Source organism: Rhipicephalus microplus, chromosome 8, assembly GCF_043290135.1.
Source record: "Rhipicephalus microplus isolate Deutch F79 chromosome 8, USDA_Rmic, whole genome shotgun sequence".
In the NCBI taxonomy this organism is placed as follows: domain Eukaryota; kingdom Metazoa; phylum Arthropoda; class Arachnida; order Ixodida; family Ixodidae; genus Rhipicephalus; species Rhipicephalus microplus.
Window position 1 is genome coordinate 125074120 of NC_134707.1, and position 8379 is coordinate 125082498.

An 8379-nucleotide genomic window follows, 5' to 3' on the forward strand; every position below is an offset into this window, starting at 1 on the left:
CACGGCTGTCTCTGAGGCGCAATTGCCTAGCGCATTAGGCCGTAACTAAAATATTTGAGGTTTGAGCCGTCCCGGGATTGGTGTGTCACTTTTTTTCTTCGCGCTGATAGCTTTGAAAAAATGTTCTGATGGAGGTGAGAGTGCTGCACTACTGTCTCCGTGTCATAATTGGCTAGCGCGTTCGGCTGTTAATCGAAAGGCTGGAGGTTCGAGCCCTTTCAGGAGCGCTGTGTCGCTTTTTTTTGCGCTGAATGCTTTTGCGAAATGTTCTGACGGTGGTGAGAGTGGAGCACGACTGTTTCCATGGCGCAATTGGCTAGCGCGTTTGGCTGTTAACCGAAAGGTTGGAGGCTCGAGCCCTCCCGGGAGTGGTGTGTCACTTTTTTACTTTGCGCTGATAGCTTTGGAGAAATGTTCTGACGGTGGTGAGAATTCGGCACTACTGTCCCAGTGGCGCAATTGGCTAGAGCGTTCGCCTGTTAACCGAAAGGTTGGAGGTTCGAGCCTACCCGGGGGTGGTGTGTCGCTTTTTTTTCTTTGCGCTGATAGCTTTGAAGAAATGTTCTGACGGTGGTGAGAGTGGAGCACGGCTGTCTCCGAGGCGCAATTGGCCAGCACATTCGGCCGTAACCGAAAGGTTGGAGGTTCTAGCCCTCCCGGGAACGGTGTCACTTTTTTTTTCTTCGCGCTGATAGCTTTGGAAAAATGTTCTGACGATGGTGAGAGTGGAGCACGAATGTCTCCTTGGCACAATTGGCTAGCGCGTTCGGCGCTTAAAAGAAAGTTTGGAGGTTCGAGCCCTCCCGGGAGTTGTGTGTCGCTTTTTTGCGCTGATAGCTTTCGAGAAATGTTCTGACGGTGCTGAGAGTGCTTCACTACTGTCTCCGTGACGCAATCGGCTAGCGCGTTCGGCTATTAACCGAAAGGTTGGAGGTTCGAGCCTACCCAGAGGTGGTGTGTCGCTTTTTTTTCTTTGCGCCTATAGCTTTGAAGAAATGTTCTGACGGTGGGGAGAGTGGAGCACGACTGTCTCCGTGGCACAAAGGGCTAGCGCGTTAAGCTATTAACCGAAAGTTTGGAGGTTTCAGCCCAACCGGGGGCGGTGTGTCGCTGTTTTTCCGCTGATGGCTTTTGAGAAATGTTCTGATGGTGGTGAGAGTGAAGCACGATTGTTTCTATGACGCAATTAGCTAGCGCGTTCGGCTGTTAACCGAAAGGTTGGAGGTTCGAGCCTACCTGGGGGTGGTGTGTCGCTTTTTCATCTTCGCGCTGATAGCTTTGGAGAAATGTTCTGACGGAGGTGAGAGTGCACCACGGCTGTCTCCGTGGCGCAATGGGCTAGCGCGTTCAGCCGTTAACCGAAAGGTTGGAGGTTCGAGCCCTCCCAAAGACGGTGTGTCGCTTTTTTTCTTTGCGCTGACACCTTTGGAAAAATGTTCTGACGATGCTGAGAGTGAAGCACGACTGTCTCCGGTGCACAATTGGCTAGCGCGTTCGATGCTTAAACGAAAGTTTGGAGGTTCGAGCCCTCCCGCGAGTTGTGTGTCGCTTTTTTAGCGCTTATAACTTTCGAGAAATGTTCTGACGGTGCTGAGACTGCTGCACTACTGTCTCCGTGGCACAATTGGCTAGCGCGTTCGGCTGTTAACCGAAAAGTTGGAGGTTCGAGCCTACCCGGGGGTGGTGTGTCGCTTTTTTTTCTTTGCGCTGATAGCTTTGGAGAAATGCTCTGACGGTGGTGAGAGTGCCGCACTACTGTCTCCGTGGCACAATTGGCTAGCGTGTTCGGCTGTTAATCAAAAGGCTGGAGATAAGAGCCCTCCCGGGAGCGGTATGTCGCTTTTTTTCGCGGTGATAGCTTTGGAGAAATGTTCTGACGGTGGTGAGAGAGGAGCACGACTGTCTCCGTGGCGCAATTGGCTAGCGCGATCGGCTGTTAACCGAAATGTTGGAGGCTCGAGCCCTCCCGGGAGTGGTGTGTCGCTTTTTTTTCTTTGCGCTGATAGCTTTGGAGAAATGTTCTGACGGTGGTGAGAATGCCGCACTACTGTCCCAGTGGTGCAATGGGCTAGCGCGTTCGGCCGTTAACCGAAAGGTTGGAGGTTCGAGCCCTCCCAAAGGCGGTGTGTCGCTTTTTTTCTTTGCACTGATAGCTTTGGAAAAATATTCTGACGATGGTGAGAGTGGAGCACGACTGTCTCCGGTGCACTATTGGCTAGCGCGTTCGGCGCTTAAACGAGAGTTTGGAGGTTCGAGCCCTCCCGCAAATTGTGTGTCACTTTTTTGCGCTTATAGCTTTGGAGAAATGTTCTGACGGTGCTGAGAGTGCTTCACTACTGTCTCCGTGACGCAATCGGCTAGCGCGTTCGGCTATTAACCGAAAGGTTGGAGGTTCGAGCCTACCCGGAGGTGGTGTGTCGTTTTTTTTTCTTTGCGCTCATAGCTTTGAGGAAATGTTCTGACGGAGGTGAGAGTGCCGCACTACTGTCTCCGTGGCACAATTGGCTAGCACGTTCGCCTGTAATTCAAAAGGCTGGAGATAGGAGCATTCCCGGGAGTGGTGTGTCGCTTTCTTTTTCTTTGCGCTGATGGCTTTGGAGAAATGTTCTGACGGTGGTGAGAATTTTGCACTACTGTCCCAGTGGCGCAATCGGCTAGCGCGTTCGGTTGTTAAACGAAAGGTTGGAGGTTCGAGCCCTCCCGGGAGTGGTGTGTCGCTTTTTTTTCTTTGCGCTGATAGCTTTGGAGAAATGTTCTGACGGTGGTGAGAATACTGCACTACTGTCCCAGTGGCGCAATTGGCTAGCGCGTTCGGCTATTGACCGAAAAGTTGGAGGTTCGAGCCTACCTGGGGGTGGTGTGTCGCTTTTTTTTCTCTGCGCTGATAGTTTTTGAGAATCGTTCTGACGATGGTGAGAGTGGAGCACGACTGTTTCCTTGGAGCAATCGGCTAGCGCGTTCGGCTGTTAACCGAAAGGTTGGAGGCTCGAGCCCTTCCGGGAGTGGTGTGTCACTTTCTTTTCTTTGCGCATATAGCATGTGAGAAATGTTCTGACGGAGGTGAGAGTGCTGCACTACTGTCTCCGTGGCACAATTGGCTAGCGCGTTTGGCTGTTAATCAAAAGGCTGGAGATAGGAGCCTTCCCGGGAGCGGTGTGTCGCTTATTTTTGCGGTGATAGCTTTGGAGAAATGTTCTGACGGTGGTGAGAGTGCTGCACAACTGTCTCCATGGCACAATTCGCTAGCCCGTTCGCCTGTTAACCGAAAGGTTGGAGGTTTGAGCCCACCCGGGGGCGGTGTGTCGCTTTTTTTGCGCTGATAGCTTTGAAGAAATGTTCTGACGGTGGGGAGAGTGCAGCACGACTGTCTCCGTGGCGAAACTGGCTAGCGCGTTTGGCTATTAACCGAAAATTTGGAGGATTGAGCCCATCCGGGGGCGGTGTGTCGCTTTTTTTTCTGCTGATAGCTTTTGAGAAATGTTCTGACGGTGGTGAGAGTGGAGCACGACTGTTTGCATGGCGCAATTGGCTTGCGCGTTCGGCTGTTAGCCGAAAGGTTGGAGGCTCGAGCCCTCTCGGGAGGGGTGTGTCACTTTTTTTCTTTGCGCTGATAGCTTTGGAGAAATGTTCTGACGGTGGTGAGAAAGCGGCACTGTCCTAGTGGCGCAATTGGCTAGCGCGTTCGGCTGTTAACCGAAAGGTTGAAGGTTCGAGCCTACCCGGGGGTGGTGTGTCGCTTTTTTTTCTTGACGCTGATAGCTTTAGAGAAATGTTCTGACGGTGGTGAGAGTGGAGCACGGCTGTCTCTGAGGCGCAATTGCCTAGCGCATTAGGCCGTAACTAAAAGGTTTGAGGTTTGAGCCGTCCCGGGACTGGTGTGTCACTTTTTTTCTTCGCGCTGATAGCTTTGAAAAAATGTTCTGATGGAGGTGAGAGTGCTGCACTACTGTCTCCGTGTCATAATTGGCTAGCGCGTTCGGCTGTTAATCGAAAGGCTGGAGGTTCGAGCCCTTTCAGGAGCGCTGTGTCGCTTTTTTTTGCGCTGATAGCTTTGGAGAAATGTTCTGACGGTGGCGAGAGAGGAGCACGACTGTCTCCGTGGCGCAATTGGCTAGCGCATTCGGCTGTTACCCGAAAGTAAGGGGGTTTGAGCCCACCCAGGAGCGGTGTGTCGCTTTTTTATCCGCTGATAGCTTTTGCGAAATGTTCTTACGGTGGTGAGAGTGGAGCACGACTGTTTCCATGGCGCAATTGGCTAGCGCGTTTGGCTGTTAACCGAAAGGTTGGAGGCTCGAGCCCTCCCGGGAGTGGTGTGTCACTTTTTTACTTTGCGCTGATAGCTTTGGAGAAATGTTCTGACGGTGGTGAGAATTCGGCACTACTGTCCCAGTGGCGCAATTGGCTAGCGCGTTCGGCTGTTAACCGAAAGGTTGGAGGTTCGAGCCTACCCGGGGGTGGTGTGTCGCTTTTTTTTCTTTGCGCTGATAGCTTTGAAGAAATGTTCTGACGGTGGTGAGAGTGGAGCACGGCTGTCTCCGAGGCGCAATTGGCCAGCACATTCGGCCGTAACCGAAAGGTTGGAGGTTCTAGCCCTCCCGGGAACGGTGTCACTTTTTTTTTCTTCGCGCTGATAGCTTTGGAAAAATGTTCTGACGATGGTGAGAGTGGAGCACGAATGTCTCCTTGGCACAATTGGCTAGCGCGTTCGGCGCTTAAAAGAAAGTTTTGAGGTTCGAGCCTTCCCGGGAGTTGTGTGTCGCTTTTTTGCGCTGATAGCTTTCGAGAAATGTTCTGACGGTGCTGAGAGTGCTTCACTACTGTCTCCGTGACGCAATCGGCTAGCGCGTTCGGCTATTAACCGAAAGGTTGGAGGTTCGAGCCTACCCAGAGGTGGTGTGTCGCTTTTTTTTTCTTTGCGCTTATAGCTTTGAAGAAATGTTCTGACGGTGGGGAGAGTGGAGCACGACTGTCTCCGTGGCACAAAGGGCTAGCGCGTTAAGCTATTAACCGAAAGTTTGGAGGTTTCAGCCCAACCGGGGGCGGTGTGTCGCTGTTTTTCCGCTGATGGCTCTTGAGAAATGTTCTGACGGTGGTGAGAGTGAAGCACGATTGTTTCCATGACGCAATTAGCTAGCGCGTTCGGCTATTAACCGAAAGGTTGGAGGTTCGAGCCTACCCGGGGGTGGTGTGTCGCTTTTTCATCTTCGCGCTGATAGCTTTGGAGAAATGTTCTGACGGAGGTGAGAGTGCACCACGGCTGTCTCCGTGGCGCAATGGGCTAGCGCGTTCAGCCATTAACCGAAAGGTTGGAGGTTCGAGCCCTCCCAAAGGCGGTGTGTCGCTTTTTTTCTTTGCGCTGACAGCTTTGGAAAAATGTTCTGACGATGGTGAGAGTGGAGCACGACTGTCTCCGGTGCACAATTGGCTAGCGCGTTCGATGCTTAAACGAAAGTTTGGAGGTTCGAGCCCTCCCGCGAGTTGTGTGTCGCTTTTTTAGCGCTTATAGCTTTCGAGAAATGTTCTGACGGTGCTGAGACTGCTGCACTACTGTCTCCGTGGCACAATTGGCTAGCGCGTTCGGCTGTTAACCGAAAAGTTGGAGGTTCGAGCCTACCCGGGGGTGGTGTGTCGCTTTTTTTTCTTTGCGCTGATAGCTTTGGAGAAATGCTCTGACGGTGGTGAGAGTGCCGCACTACTGTCTCCGTGGCACAGTTGGCTAGCGTGTTCGGCTGTTAATCAAAAGGCTGGAGATAAGAGCCCTCCCGGGAGCGGTATGTCGCTTTTTTTCGCGGTGATAGCTTTGGAGAAATGTTCTGACGGTGGTGAGAGAGGAGCACGACTGTCTCCGTGGCGCAATTGGCTAGCGCGATCGGCTGTTAACCGAAATGTTGGAGGCTTGAGCCCTCCCGGGAGTGGTGTGTCGCTTTTTTTTTCTTTGCGCTGATAGCTTTGGAGAAATGTTCTTACGGTGGTGAGAATGCCGCACTACTGTCCCAGTGGCGCAATTGGCTTGCGCGTTCGGCTGTTAACCGAAAGGTAGGAGGTTCGAGCCTACCTGGGGGTGGTGTGTCGCTTTTTTTTCCGCGGATGGCTTTTGAGAAATGTTCTGACGGTGGTGAGAGTGGAGCACGACTGTTTCCATGGCGCAATTTGCTAGCGCGTTCGGCTGTTAACCGAAAGGTTGGAGTTTCGAGCCCTCTTGGGGGTGGTGTGGCGCTTTTTCATCTTCGCGCTGATAGCTTTGGAGAAATGTTATGACGGAGGTGAGAGTGCAGCACGGCTGTCTCCGTGGCGCAATGGGCTAGCGCGTTCGGCCGTTAACCGAAAGGTTGGAGGTTCGAGCCCTCCCAAAGGCGGTGTGTCGCCTTTTTTCTTTGCGCTGATAGCTTTGGAAAAATATTCTGACGATGTAAGAGTGGAGCACGACTGTCTCCGGTGCACAATTGGCTAGCGCGTTCGGCGCTTAAACGAGAATTTGGAGGTTCGAGCCCTCCTGCAAGTTGTGTGTCACTTTTTTTGCGCTTATAGCTTTCGAGAAATGTTCTGACGGTGCTGAGAGTGCTTCACTACTGTCTCCGTGACGCAATCGGCTAGCGCGTTCGGCTATTAACCGAAAGGTTGGAGGTTCGAGCCTACCCGGAGGCGGTGTGTCGTTTTTTTTTCTTTGCGCTTATAGCTTTGAAGAAATGTTCTGACGGAGGTGAGAGTGCCGCACTACTGTCTCCGTGGCACAATTGGCTAGCGCGTTCGGCTGTTAATCGAAAGGCTGGAGATAGGAGCCCTCCCGGGAGCGGTGTGTCGCTTTGTTTTTCTTTGCGCTGATAGCTTTGGAGAAATGTTCTGACGGTGGTGAGAATGCTGCACTACTGTCCCAGTGGCGCAATTGGCTAGCGCGTTCGGCTGTTAACCGAAAGGTTGGAGGTTCCAGCCTACCCAGAGGTGGTGTGTCGCTTTTTTTTCTTTGCGCCTATAGCTTTGGAGAAATGTTCTGACGGTGGCGAGAGGAGCACGACTGTCTCCGTGGCGCAATTGTCTAGCGCGATCGGCTGTTAACCGAAATGTTGGAGGTTCGAGCCCTCCCGGGAACGGTGTGTCACTTTTTTTTTCTTTGCGCTGTTAGCTTTGGAGAAATGTTCTGACGGTGGTGAGAATGCGGCACTACTGTCGCAGTGGCGCAATTGCCTAGCGCATTCGGCCGTAACCAAAAGGTTTGAGGTTTGAGCCGTCCTGGGAGCGGTGTGTCACTTTTTTTCTTCGCGCTGATAGCTTTGAAAAAATGTTCTGATGGAGGTGAGAGTGCTGCACTACTGTCTCTGTTGCACAATTGGCTAGCGCGTTCGGCTGTTAATCGAAAGGCTGGAGGTTCGAGCCCTTTCGGGAGCGTTGTGTCGCTTATTTTGCGCTGATCGCTTTGGAGAAATGTTCTGATGGTGGTGAGAGAGGAGCACGATTGTCTCCGTGGCGCAATTGGCTAGCGCGTTCGGCTGTTAACCGAAAGTTTGGAGGTTTGATCCCACCCAGGGGCGGTGTGTCACTTTTTTTCTTTTCCCTGATAGCTTTGGAGAAATGTTCTGACGGAGGTGAGAGTGGAGCACGACTGTCTCTGTGGCGCAATTGGCTAGCGCGCTCGGCTGTTAACAGAAACGTTGGAGGTTGGAGCCCACCCGGGGGCGGTATGTCGCTTTTTTGCGCTGATAGCTTTGAAGAAATGTTCTGACGGTGGGGAGAGTGGAGCACGACTCTCTCCGTGGCACAAAGGGCTAGCGCGTTAAGCTATTAACCGAAAGTTTAGAGGTTTCAGCCCACCCGGGGGCGGTGCATCGCTTTTTTTCCGCTGATGGCTTTTGAGAAATGTTCTGACGGTGGTGAGAGAGGAGCACGACTGTCTCCTTGGCGCAATTGGCTAGCGCGATCGGCTGTTAACCGAAATGTTGGAGGCTCGAACCCTCCCAGGAGTGGTGTGTCGCTTTTTTTTCTTTGGGCTGATAGCTTTGGAGAAATGTTATGATGGTGGTGAGAATGCCGCACTACTGTCCCAGTGGCGCAATTGGCTAGCGCGTTCGGCTGTTAACCGAAAGGTTGGAGGTTCGAGCCCTCCCGGGAGTGGTGTGTCACTTTTATTTTCTTTGCGCTGATAGCTTTGAAGAAATGTTCTGACGGTGGTGAGAATGCTGCACTACGGTCCCAGTGGCGCAATTGGCTAGCGCGTTCGGCTGTTAACCGAAAGGTTGGAGGTTCGAGCCTACCTGGGGGTGGTGTGTCGCTTTTTTTTCCGCGGATGGCTTTTGAGAAATGTTCTGAGGGTGGTGAGAGTGGAGCACGACTGTTTCCATGGCGCAATTGGCTAGCGCGTTCGGCTGTTAACCGAAAGGTTGGAGT

At 52.5% G+C, this 8379-nt stretch overlaps 1 non-coding gene across 1 annotated transcript; it reads left to right on the forward strand.

Annotated features, from left to right (window-relative positions):
* The first annotated feature begins 8029 nt into the window (after positions 1 to 8029).
* On the forward strand, positions 8030 to 8106 carry TRNAN-GUU (transfer RNA asparagine (anticodon GUU)). Its single transcript has one exon. It is a non-coding gene; the product is annotated as a tRNA-Asn (tRNA).
* Positions 8107 to 8379: the final 273 nt, after the last annotated feature.